Source organism: Ostrinia nubilalis, chromosome 12 (assembly GCF_963855985.1).
Source record: "Ostrinia nubilalis chromosome 12, ilOstNubi1.1, whole genome shotgun sequence".
NCBI lineage: Eukaryota > Metazoa > Arthropoda > Insecta > Lepidoptera > Crambidae > Ostrinia > Ostrinia nubilalis.
This window is the reverse complement of record NC_087099.1, coordinates 4,482,878-4,497,366: the sequence shown is the minus strand read 5'-3', so window position 1 is coordinate 4,497,366 and position 14,489 is coordinate 4,482,878. Positions and strand designations below refer to the sequence as shown.

The following is a 14,489-nucleotide window of genomic DNA, read 5'->3' as shown; positions in this document are numbered from 1 at the left end:
TATCGATGCGGGTGCAATTTGCCGATATCGATAAGTGTTAATGAGCTGCGATTCGGGAAGCGTGAGCAGCGATTCGGAAAGAAGTGCGAGTTTCTTATTCATTAGCACAAGCACTAATCAAACCAGTTTCTTGGCTTGTACAAGTATCTAATCAAAATTGTGATAGCTGACAAATGGAAATTTATTGGACCAGATAAGTTGCATCTTGCTATTTTATATGTGTGGACCATTGAAAATTGAACTAACTTGTCATCAAATATACCGTATCTTAGTTATAATGACAAATTACAAAGCTTAACCTTTCACAGTAAGATTTTAGACAGCATATTATGTCCATAAGTTTCTTGTGAAAAATATAAACAATAAAAAAATCTTAAGTTGCAATAATTAAAATGAATATCATTTTAGAAAGAAAAAGTGATAAAGTACCTAAGGGAGTAATAACACAACATATTATAACGAATTCCTTAACTGAAAAATATCGATACCTGCCCCCAACACTATGAAAGCTCGCTGTCAATACATGCTCGGGTGCGTACGCAGCGTGCGGTGTTAAAACTGATGAACGCGGACAAAACGAGCGGAGATCTATATCGATTAAGCTCAGTCACGACACTTTGGGAATGGTGTAATTTTGTATCGTGTACTACAACGTTTAATTACGGCACAACATTAAATCGTTTTCGTTTATCAACGACTCCATGTTTAAACATGATTAAAATAAAAGGCTTTTCCTGACAGAACTTTACGTTGCCTTTCATACAAAATATCAAATACAGTCCGATGGTATTAAATAACGTATTGTACTGGCGCACTGTTACAGCTTTTAAAAGCTCGCTCAGTTGCACGTGCACCCAGACAAAAACTATTGGGCAGGCACAAATCAAAGCTTGCTTTGTGCGCACGACTGATTGACATGACGTGTGTATCGAATTTTTAAAACCTTTTATTCAGGAAAAATATCAACACGAAATCGAAACTACTACCTAACGTCTGAAGGTTTTTCTACTAACTACTAACAAGGATTATGTTTTATTTCTAATCTAAAACGTGAGTCATTGGCTCACACGTGCCTAACATTCTTAAACAAAAAGCCACCCTAATAGCAACTTATTGAAAAGTACTTAATGATTCAGAAAAACTCTTGTAAAATTAATGTACAAAATTCTGGTCAAGTGGCAGGACTACCTATTAAACTTAATACTTTATTATTTTATATCGATATCGACATTATATCTTAAAGCGAGCTTTCAAAGCTCACTCGTCCGGTTCAACACGCAGATAATCGATTGGGCGATCGGAGCTCGCGCGTTCACGTATCGAACACTGAAATATGAGCATAATAAATTGCTCGGCGAACGTTCGCGTGAATTAGCGTGGGAAAAATGATACACAGATGAAATTGATTGATACTGAATGACCCATTTCGGGTGGCCTTTGCTCTTAAGATGTGGGTGTAAGTGAAATTTTCGCAAACTTGTAGTTATAAATTATTGAAGCTTCATGAAGGTTATAAATCTTTGTGTGTACACCTTTCCCGTATAGGTAGATATTAAAGTGATATCAGTGAAAACTGTATACCTACTACACGATGTCTGAAAATGCGAGTAACCACCCTACAGTCTGTACCTAATTAGTACTTATTTTATTAATTTATTAAACATCTAAGTACTTCTCGTAACTTTCTTCTGATAAAATAACTTTCAAAATCGTATCCCCAGTTCATTACCTCTAAAACATACGATTATGTAGCCTTAATAACATAAAATGTATTTACTACGTCCATTTCGAGCCTATGAAAGGAAAATAAAAAACCAATATAAAGAAGTCTTACCAAGTTTATTTTGGCAATAAACTCCTCCCAGCTGAAGGATTATGCGCCTCTACTTTGAGTATAACAGCCTAAATGTATGGGCTTATCACAAAAAGTTAAACCGGCGTTGAACACTTGTTTAAATTGACATTTAGTACGGAAATATGAAATTTTAAAGACGTGTTTAAGGTCCGTTTTGACTTTTTGTATAGGACTATTAATATTTAGTTAAAGTTCGTGGTGCCAAAGTGTTACGAACTCATGATATTCAATAAAATATATATTAAATATGTAGGTATGCAAATTAAACATGCACAAAATATACAAACCATGTGAATTTGTCTGGGTCACGAATTAACGCGTTGAATACTACACTCTAAAGTTAAATAATTTTCAGCATAGTGCAGTGTGATACCATTTGAAATATTTAGCCGCTTTCGTATACGTTGAAAATGACAAAATATTTTAAATTTTAGATCGGGAAATCTTAATACGGTCGACAGTCGACGGTCGTGAGAAATGGGTCAAGCGGCGCAGTAAAAAGGCTGTAATCTATCTTTTAGTCTCTATTGAAGGATAAATAAAATACGCTGTCTAAAATTAGACTATACTAGCTGTGCCCCGCGCTGTTACCCGCCGTAACGTAGCCTATGTGTTAATCCAGGGTGCTAGCTAACTCCATAGGTACCAAATTTTATTAAAATCGCTCCAGCCGAGACGTGAAGAAGTAACAATCATTCACACTCACAAACTTTCGTCTTTATAATATTAGTGTGATTAAATAAAAGAGTGTCTTACTTAATTATGTTCATACTCATTGAATACAATACATACCTACCTACTTATACCATGAACGAATTACAATGACGATAATTCAAGAGTGTACTAGTGATTGACTGAACTAAGTGGAGGAGTACTTTATACTACATATTTATTTTAAACTTATATGCACATAGAACGGTGTTCATAAGGCGGACCTAATGCCTTTCGGCATACATGATACTAATCAGAGAGTAGACAGATTCTAATATACTAAAGTATAAAAACAAAAAATGTATATTACTTCTGTTAGAAAACAAACTTAGTTCCCTGGAATACGTTTAATAATGTACAATGTCCCGGGTCGTCAGCGCTATGACGGTATGTTACGAATTCCACCATTCATAATTTGGAACTCCTTTGTGTTTCAAAATGGAATGTATGATGGAACGCAGCAGGGTAACGTTTCCATTAATTTAGGTAGGTACCTTTCATTAGGATTTGCTCTTTTTTTCCTTTGTTAAGGTATTTTTTTATTGAACTATTTAGGTAAATGACATTCATGTAAAATTCTTTTCAGCGATTTTATCTTTATTTCTTCTGCTCTTTGGCCTTTAGTTTTCAGGCTGATAGGTACTTAATAATATGTACTAAAATTAAACTTGTTATTCGACTGGATTATGTCAGGCTTTTATCACATCTTAAACAACATAATTTAAACAATAAGATCAACTTTTTGTCCATCATTATGTTCACACTGCATAGTGAAGGTGTCGATCAAGTAACAAAAAGATAAAAAGACAACAAAAGGTAGTTTGTTAATGTCAATTAGCAACAAACTTTCGCTGGAGCTAAGTAAACGATGAAACGTTTGTAGGGCTGTGAAGAGATGTGAACTCGAATTGGATCAAAATCGGAAACATAACTCAATTCTAAACACAACTAACTTGAATAATTAGAGGTGTTTAATTGGTGAGAAGATCTGGATGAAATTAATAATGTGGTTCCGTCCCGTCAACCACATCAACGGGTTATTATTTAACTACTTACGAAAAATTATGTCTTATAACTTCTTTGAGAAGGTACTAGAGTTTTGAAGCCACGATGGCCTCAGCTTATTTAGCTTATCACGAGGGGCTAACAAGACTATTAGTAATTTGTGAAATAATAAATTACTAATAATCTTTAAAAAAACTATTTCCGACACGTATTGGCGTTTGAAATATGTCAACTTTTCTGTAAGCCCTTATCGTATCCGAAAATGTCGAAGTACCTACCACATCCCTAGTACTTCTTTAGTCATTCTTTTTGTCACAACTTCAAGCTGTCAATAGGTACTGTGGGAAAATTGCTTCGTTTCTGTTTTCAAGTAAACTAACGCTAATTCATATAACATGCAAATTAGTGAAGTTAATGCAAATTATTCTCAGGGCGTTTCTAATAAGGAAAATGTTTGTAACTTAGCTTAAATTATTTCTTTACGTTTAAGTACTGGGAATTATAAATACTTTGGGGATGTTTTATTATGTTAATTCTCTCTTTGGACTTGGTTTCCCCGAATCCCTTGTTTTGGTGTCGTGCTTCCTGGTGGGGCAAATTAAGTATGTCAATTTAGATAATATTTTAAGAAGATTTTTGCATAATTGTATAGATATTGTTGACAATTTTTTCAGTTCTTTTTAACTTATGCCTATGGTAGATAGCAAGCTTTCTCAGTGTTAACGCGATGGTATAACCTACCAATACTCGTATAGTAAAAATAACGTGAAGACTGATAATAAGTAAATGTCAAAAACCAAATAGCTGATTGAGTAAGTATAAGAGTCCAAAAAGAAATTTTTTTTAAACCTTGATAAACTTTAAAATACCTCTTAACCAAAAGATAACAAGATTGATAGAGTTGGCTTGGTTAGTAAAATACTTTAGCCGTCGAAATCTTTTAACAACTAAATTGTCTTTTATTTCTAAAGCTCATTCAGAACGATAGAGCTGAGTCACGCGACTTAAATTGACTATTGAAGGTTCTTTTATGGTGTTAAGTGCCGACGGAAAATTGACAGCTGTAAAAATCATAGCCGAAGCCGTAATGCATGGGATTTGTCCATGCCTAACGGCAATATTATAATTACGTTGAGTTTGTAGTAATTGTGGTTGTCCCTTTTTATCTAAATTATTGTAAAATGCGTCCTTTGATAGAATGTGCATTAAGCCACCAAATCAAAGTTGAATAAAAATATTTTGAGCGAAGATAAGAAGATCATTGTTATTATAATTTCCCTTATGGTATTCGTGACGTCAAAGAATCTTATTTTTTATACGTTTTCTGCCTTTTTTGTATAAGGCCTTGTTATGTATAAAACTAGCAACATTCAAAAACAAGAGAAGATCCATTGAAAAATTACAAACAAACAACTAAGTTTAGTCTTGAATGACACGTGCAGTGACCGCTAACAATTTGACCTTGCCAAAGTAGGTAAATGACATGACAAAACAACAGTTATGCCACTCTGTAAGCTTCTATCTTCGGATCGACAAAACCAAAAGCTAAAATAAGTGAAAGTGAGAAGACAAACATACCATATCATATGGAATAAAAATGTAGAGTAGTAGTAGGACATAATAAAAACTTATAATAATTAATGCACAAACCTTTTGTTCCCAGTTCCCACCACAATAAATCTTGCATAGTCAGAATCTATTGATGGGCATAAAACGGCATACCCAACTACGAGCCAATAGTTATCAAAACTTTCTTTCTAAATTGACTCTACCGGGAATCAAACTGATATCCAATGCACCCAAGATGCCACTGTGCCATTGAATTGTCAATAACAATAACACTCATTGAGTTACCGCTAAACCCCCGACCTTGTTCAATTGACGCAACAATCGTATCCAAGGCTGTTTCGACACTTCCGGAGCTGAACTGGTTTGCTGAATCTCGAGCAGTGACAGTGAAAGTGCTCGCATTAGCAGGTATTTAGCGCTGAGCACGCTGGAATTATGTACGGTAATTTGACAGATGTCAACGATAACGAAATTACCGTGGAGCGGTGGCGGGGATTAATTATAATTATCTTAAGGTAGGCAGGTAGGTGTTAATTAATTTGAAGGCATTGATTTTCATCAATTATTAAGCTTACACCTGTTTAACTCTGTCACTTAGGGACTTATGCCCATTTTCATCTTCATTCCCTAATTTTAAGTGACCCCTATGAAAACAAAATTTCTGTTTTGTTTTACCATAGATAGGGGTCGCTTAAAAATTAGGGATTGATGGTGAAAACGGGCAAAGCTTTATTAAAATAATAACTGGTACTTAGTTCATGCTCAAGCATTTTTAGACTCTACTCATACAGGCAATATACAATACAAGAGCTAAAAAAGTTGGTAAGAGAACGAGAAATTATCCTTGCAAAGTTACACGAAAGACAAGTTGTTAAACTAAGATCATTATCGTACCTTACTAACTTATTTTATCAAAATCCAAATAGCCTTCTTAGTATGAAATTCACAGCTCAAAAATGGGTAAATTATGCAGAGCGTTACAACAGTTACATTTTCCCTCGAACAACCCATTCGGTATAGATAAGCTCTACCGTCTCGTCACGTTCCATCTAGACCAGAATTTACTATTAGTATTCTGTGCTACAACTTAATTTGGTCTTGATAAGTCAGTTCTTATTTGGAACGTGATATAAACATTAAAAGCCAAGTTAAGTCTCGTTTGGTACGAGTTCCGTTTTTTTCCAAATCAAAATGCTTTTGAAGAATATTTATTTGTACTCTTACGTGTAAAACATCAATAAAATTGATATAGCGCATAAAACATAAATTATGAGATATTGTAGCGAAATCAATTAAGCAATTTAATTGCACATATTAGACGTCATTTCATTGTTTATTTCACATTCAATTGTTTCGAATTAACTAGTAAACTTAAACCGGTCCATAAAGATTGTTTCAGTTACATTTCCAAGACAAAATTGTTACTGGCCACTAATTTCAAATGCCTTGTGATTGACAGATTCAAAAAAGAAAAACACCAGTTTCAAAAATGACGTCCACTTCGATAGACCTCACGGATGTCCATTCTCTCCATTCAAATCCGGGTCGTATTTTCTTACATGACATCGTGGACATAAGTCGATGGGACTTATCTCGGCTTAATATTGTATGGCTGATCAAAGAGTTCCACTCCAATTAATTTATCTGACAACATAGACAACTTATTAGCGGGGCCATGTGATGAAGTGACAGTGCAGTCGCGAGATATCAGTCGGGTCTGTGATTTTTCTTAGCTTAATTTTTTGTGACTTATTTGTGAATTTTAAGTCTTAAACGATACAATGTTTTAAACAGTTTTACATACACTAACTTATGTTGTAAGGTAACGTCGATAAGAATGTCAACATGCTAAATAATGCTTTATTTTAAGAATGACTTTATGACTAAATCCTACTATACGCTTTAAAATAATCCACAATCATGAATTTTATTTATGAAATTTTAAAACTTTATTGCACAATATTTACAATTTTGGCATAATTATCTAATTACATTAATGGAACAGAAATTACCTAAGGCTGAGTTGCACCAACTTACTTTGACCGTATCTTTCACAATAACCGGTGCTTTTTGTATGGAGTTTGACAAATTTTTGACGTTTGTTAAAGTCAAAATAAGATGGTGCAACTCAGCCTAAGAGTAGTAATAATTAGGTTATTGATTTACATAACATATTTTACATTATAAATGTAACTTATAACCGAATAAACTGGCTCATTTTCGTCAGGCACCGCCGTCAAGTTGTTTTGTCGTTTCGCGTTCATTTTTGTTTAGCTTTCTACAGCGCCCCGGGCCCCGAGCGAAATCAGACGACTTAATTTGAACGGACTTTTTGGTCCGGCGATTGGCCGGGATTTTGAAGATAGCCAATAATAAGCCGGAGATTTATTTATGGTAGTTTATTTCATCATGGCGTGAAAGGAAATCGGTTTATAATTTTGCTTCGACAAAGATAATGAAAATACGAGTTAAAAGAATAATGGTACAAGTCAAACTTTCAAATTTTTAGCTCCATGACCATTGGAATATAAATAAAAATGATATAAAATAAGTAAAAATTACGACAGAAATGATGAACCTAATTAACTTCCTTAATTAATTCCCCCTTGTTTAAATACCTTAACCAAAAGTACTACACAGTCATTAATACAGCGGCGGCACAGAATCGGCTTTTTATACATGTATATAAGGTTCTTCGCCTATAAACATAATCTATTAACACCGATATTGTGGCTGGCTAGTCATCTGCCTGACCCTGACTTTCTCCGCAGTTCCGTTTGGCTTGTAAATCTAAGCTCGCAACCTGAACGTCGGGATTCTTGAACTTTGCCATCTTGCTAGACCATAAATTGCATATTTTCAGTTGTGACACTTTTCTACAACTGGACAGACATGAAAAAATCGTAATGCAGTGATTGTGTTTTTCAAATTTTGAAAATAAAGCATGGTTGGAGGTACCTACTTGTATTTAAGCAAAAATATTATAACTAGGAAGGTATTTCTCTAAGAATCGTTAACAATAAAAGTATGCAAATCCATTTAACATTCATTTTCCAAAGTGGGAGGATCATCATTAAAATACTATTATCATGTAATTAATATCACGCTAATTGGGTTACCTTTTCAGGGTTCCTTTCCTTCATTATACTCATTGTGACGAACAATTCCAGAACTCATTGCGTAGCTTGAAATGAAATTGGCCGGTATTTAATTATTTTCAAATTACCAAGTCTAATTCAATTAAAATAACGAGCTAGCCACTTAACTACATACTAAAATAAGTTAAAAGCCGCGGTAGCTCTACCCACCGAGACACTAACCTACCCAACATAAACTTAGGCATGTAGTCAAACTACTTTCCATTTTACAGCCTCAAAAACCACGAACAAAGGGTTCCCATCGCCAAAGATATTAATTACCATACAAATTCCCACGGTCAGGAAGTTGTATTACTAATGATCTGAATGGATGAAAGTTTAACTTCTTGAATTGCTTTAGTAACAATGCATGCTAAGCAGCGTAGGAAATTCTGGTAAAAACTCGAGAACGTTTTGAGGAAAATCTCTGTTCTTGGTGAAAAAATTATTGGATTGTGACGATGTTCACGCCAATCCCCAAGGCTGAATACGGTCGTAAGGGACAAATCGGTAAAAATTTTTCGCAGTGAATGCGGAACGTGCTTGTAAGATGAAAACCAGTGAGATTGATCTCAGAAATTTTACAGTTTCCAGTTTTTATTTCAGAGAAAAAGTGTAATGATGAATCGTATTAAATCAACTGATTACTTACCTATAAAATCAGCTACATAATTAGAGTAATTATGTCACCCTTAAATAAGATATTCTAGATATTCTTTGACCCAAAATTAGGACCGATATTGGGATAATAGACAAGGGCATCTTTGATTTGAAATTTTATTAACCTTAATGAGATGCTTATTCGAGTAATAAAACAGAAATAAAAGAATCTGATTGCCTAATTACCGTGGGTAGTTATTAAGTTATTTACATCGTTTGTTTTCTAGTGTAAGTGACAAATAATCTAAGTGCCTTGGGCAACATTCTCGTTGTCTCTATCAAAGTCTCTACTAAAATTAATGTGACATTATATAAGTTTATCATTGTTCAAATGTTCATGCCATACATGTAGGCTGAACACATAGATCAATATAATTCAATTGCTATACGATTAAATTAAATTGAATATTAAAATACCCGTAAAATGACCGTGTAAAAACTTTCAGCAGAACTTTCTTTGAAACATTAAAATTATAACTGTCTATAAAATGATTATGGTAAATTAACGCGAAAATAAAATATATTTGCATTAAAGTCTGCAGTAATTAATTTGGTTATCGCTTACAATTTCAAATCCATTCAGTTTTACAGTAAATTTCATCCATAGTCATGCCTCCAAAATTAATTGTTCTCGCAATTTATGTTAATAAAAAATTATAACTATCGATTACATAAAGTGATCACGAGTAAAGCATGGTCGTTGAACCGTTTTTGTTTCAATTAATTTGCTTGGCTCTAGTAAAATAACATTAATAGAAACTACTGACTCGTTTAAAGAAACTAGGCAATAACAGAATTCTGCCCATTAAAAATCACTGGATTTTAACATTTTTAACTTTATTATTTCATATTACCAGTGTAATCCACGCTGTTTACGCACACAATCATCAATCACACATCGATAAGTGATCTCGAATTCTCAACCGATGGGTTCAATAAACAATTTTTCTTCATCAATCTTTCGTTAATTGGAGAGAGCTGAACAAAAAACGGTGGTCCTGATCACCTGATTCATATAACGGAGATGAGTTTCACCTATTAACGGAACGATTAGATGATTACGCGAATGCCGACGCTGTTTCCTGTTTACCGCCGGGACGAACTGTAGGGCTGGCAATCTTTACTGACAATGAAATAAAAAATAATCGATTTTTAATTGATTCGCTATTTTTAATCACATCTCTTAACTTCTAAACGTGCCCTCTGTAGTACTGTGTATATCATTTTGGGAAACATGAGCTAGGAAGTGCGTCACGATAAAATATTAACGATTATTTTAGACTACAAACGTATAGGTATTGTGCTAAAATAGGTATGTATCGTATAAAATCAAAAAAATACCTCGATAATATTTTATAGTAGCGCGGATCCCAGGCCTTCAATGTTCATTTGAGTCTGTGATGATATACTAAAATAAAACAAAAGAAAACCGAAAAGCCGCAAATGCCGCAAATACTCACGTCAGCTTCGCTATTGAGAAGTATTGTTTCAGAAAAAGAATAATAAGGTTGCACTAGTCAATATAAATAATAACACTAGAAGCACAAAATCAAGAATTGGTTTAATGGCTGACCCTTAAACCAATTTTTGATTTTGTGCTTCTCTGTTAATTAAGGTTTGGTTGAATATAATAAAATATCTTAGTTATATTACAGCTACCTGGTGAATTGTGTCAATACAAAATTGAAAATATGTGATTGTTTGAAACTTGAGACATATGAATAAAGTTAGACAGATACTCTTCATTGTACATTAGACAAAAGGGACAATCACAAATAATAAACTTTATACGTTCAATCTTTGGAAGTTCAGCGCTGTACATTATAGCACGTCAGATAACAGTGACAGCCCTGTTTTCGAATGGCACAAGAGAGTTTGTAGTTGACAAATATATGACTTCACTGTAGAGCTTATCTCCGGCTGTCAGACGTCTTGACTCTACAGAAATGAGATGGGGGAACTTTGTATTGTTTTGTAAATATGATTCTAGCGATTAATTATAAGATAATATTATAGGCAAACCTAGAAGTTGTGATAGCCGCTTGCTCGTTTAATGAAATGACTAAGCACGACTCTACATTCAAGAATAGGCAGCATTTCTTGGTTTAAATATTGAAGGCTAATCTATGTAATGTGTATGTTAGTTTTCGAGACTTTATGTTTCGTCTAATAGCTTAAACTTACATTATTATACTTAAAATTAAGGTATTTAAAAAATAAAACGTACTAAGCTTACAGAAATTATATGGGTAGGTGGTAGGTGTCATTCATTTCGTTAGTAAATTAAACAAGTAGATTTAGAGTTATAAAAAGAAAAATACCTCATGTACCTACCTGTAAGGTATGTACTATTACATCCGTTTCAAATTTAAGTAATTTAATATTTACCCTCATTTAACACTGATAAAGATGACTAAATGCCGTAAAATTTATCGTAATGGCGTTTAATATTGATAGATTGACCGTGTAATTGGAATTGAAATGGTTAGATTAACGTGTAACTTTCCGATTGTTAGTTACAGTAAAAAGTACCTACCTACTTTGTACTAAACTAATCTTGATATTACGATTATATCCCATCAATCCTGAATCTGTACTAAAGTATAGAAGCTGGAAGCCTCAAATTTTCGGATAGATCAAATTTATTTTGTTACCTATAATTGGTATCGTTGAATAGAACCTGTGAAGCACTTTCAGGATCAGTAATCAGTTTTTCGATATCATGTATAGTTTAGAAATAATCGAGTGAAATCACTTATCATTTCCACCCTGTATATCCGCCCGCCCAAAAAGGACGCGAAAGTTTTAACGACTATAAAGCAATGTACGCAACAACACTAACAAGGGCAGTTCACAAACTTTGTGTTATACTCGTAGCTTGGTAACAATATTTAACTAGATTATTTTTGAAATGTAAGCGCAAAAAATACTTTACAAATTCACTTGTGTAACAAAAGAACACTTTCCCTGAATGTTTCCTTTCTTTTTTTTTCTTTAAAAAGATTATTAGCAATTTGTATTGCCCAAATTACTAATAGTCCCATTAGCCCCTCGTGTTAAGCTAAATAAGCTTGTGTTACGAGTGGGCTCACCACAATAGTCGAGCGGCGTTGGGATTTGAACCTGCGTTCCTCGGATCTCGAGTCGGCCACTCCGACCCCTTCACCGTTCGGCTATCGTGGCTATAATTCACAAAATGAGCATAATACAGGGTTCAAAAACCAATAGAAATGTCTAAAATTCTTTGCTGACTGTACGGAGGTCACAAAGTTAAGGTCAAAAGCACGAATGTCAACGTCAGGGCGCTAAGTCAATGGCTCGTTGACGCAATGGGCGCGAACGGCGCGTGCGCATCGTAAACTTGGCATTGTACAGAGTGCATATTAAGCTTGACATTTCGGTATGATAAAGTTTAAACTTTTGGTTAAACTTGACGCGCTTTTGGTACTATTTTGCTGTTAAGCGTAATAAGAAATAAGCAAGGTTTTTGGCCAGTGAGTTGTTTATAAGAGCTTTCAGAGATATCAGCGATTATTTCAGTAAGTTAATTCCATAAGGTAAGGAAAGTTAAGTTTGTATCTTCGTAATTATAAGTATAAAGTAAATGTTTATTTAACTTTTAACTAACAAATCATTTTGTAACAATTCAAAGAATTTTAATGATTAACCTACATCATTTTGAATGATTTTTCCTTACGAGAGAAACTTTAGTGTGCCTTAAAAGGTGGTTAATAACTTTTATATCTTTATAATTGACTCGTCTCTACTATAGGCTTATCATCTAAATACAAAGTGAAAGTCAATGGCCGCGTGGAATTAGCGGCATGTTATTGGCATGGCGATTTAAAAAACGACCGCTCAATGTTATGATAGTAAAAAGTGACCGGGCGTGAGGCACTCCCGCGCAACTCGTGTTCCGTACAATCATTTTATTTCAAGCTATCATAGTTATGGTTTAGATTAGACAAAACTTTTTGAGGATTTTCAGGATTTTTTCTTACAGATAGACCGCGATAACGATTTTGGTAGCCCGCGAAAGTTAAATAAACTGACAAGTTCAAAAAAAGGTTTTTATTCAAGGTAGGTGTTAGACGACGGACTATTTTATCCTTATGATATATTTTACTTGGTATACTAAGGCCCAGTTTTTTGATTCGTAGTTAAAATAACCAATAGTCAAATTTGACAGATGTCATGTGACAAGTGGTTAAATATCAGAAAAAAATGTTTTTCGAACAATGGTTAGGTTGACTTTTAGTACATTTTTTAACTATTAGTTTACATTTTGTTAATATTAAACCATTAGTAGCTAAATTTAACAATTAGTTATTTTAACCATGAATCAAAAAACTGGGCCTAAGTCGCTATGATAACATTACAGTAAACAGAAGATATTAAAAACTTTTATTAAAACTTACACAATGACAATATTTCGAGAACATACTCTTTGAATGATTAGTGTAATTTAATAAATCATGTAAACTTTTCATTATCAAACTGTCGAGCTTTTCCATAGTAACGCGCAAAGAAAAATTTAAAAGTTTTTTTTTCTTTGCGTGATACTGGACTACGAAGTGCAAAATCTAATTGCGGAACTCTAAAAAGAGCGTATTTTTCATAAACACCTGTCAAGCCTAACGCATGGGTACAGTCGACAACCCACCGGACTAGATTGTTGCAAAACAACACTTAACTCAACTGGATAAGACGCACATGCGGCTAGGGGCGCGTGCGCATATTCGTGACCCACTTGGGCGCTGAGGCTGTGTACGATTCCTGACACACATTTTATGTTGATGATGTATCGCTTTTCGAAATGAGAAAGTGAAATTTTGTGTAGTGATCGGTGTAATGTACGTTTTGAGGCACTGTTTTGTAAACAATGATTCGGTAATTTACGAAGTCCTTGTCCTTGTAAATAACTTCTCTTATCATTAATCATTCATTAAGATTAATAATTTATCAAATTAATTATTAAGGATTGTTCTTTGAAAAAGTAGATTCCATGACATTACTTTTACGTATTTGGATTAGCCTTTTAAATATCTTATCCTTTAGGGTAGTAATTTTTTTAGTGTAATAAAAATAAGTAATAATAATTTAGTTTATGAAGAAGACACGAGTTTCTGGTCCTAATACTTAAACAATTACCTTAAATCCTTAAAAAAACTTAATTATAATTAATTAATCCAATCACTCACCAACTGATCACCGAACGATAAAAACAAAAGCCGGCACCGCAACGTCCGCACAGTCACAGTTCACACAATCACAGTTGTCAAATGTTCACGAGCGTTCACAGACGCGGTGCGCGCGCGCCGTCGGAGTGACAAGTGGCGGTGCGCAGGTGCCAGCCTCCCTCAACAAGGTCGCGTCTCCCCACACCGTTTCACCGGGAGAAAGTCTGCCTACATACATACCGAATTTAGCCGATTGAGCTTGCGCGATGATGAATGGGCTCGTAAGGCGAAGATTACACGCGCTTTGACGGTGTTATGCGATGGATCATTCTAATTGGCGTGATAGGTTGATAACAGGTCACCCACCTTTTT

The 14,489-nt window shown here is 34.2% G+C and overlaps 1 protein-coding gene across 1 annotated transcript in view; it reads right to left on the bottom strand.

The window, feature by feature from the left end:
• Positions 1–14,267, bottom strand: part of LOC135076815 (uncharacterized) — a 50,213-nt gene extending 35,946 nt beyond the window's left edge. Inside the window, exon 1 of the mRNA XM_063971263.1 lies at positions 14,139–14,267. The gene's annotated coding sequence lies outside the window, so the exon portion shown is untranslated. The remainder of the gene's footprint in view (positions 1–14,138) is intronic.
• Between the last annotated feature and the right edge of the window lie 222 nt (positions 14,268–14,489).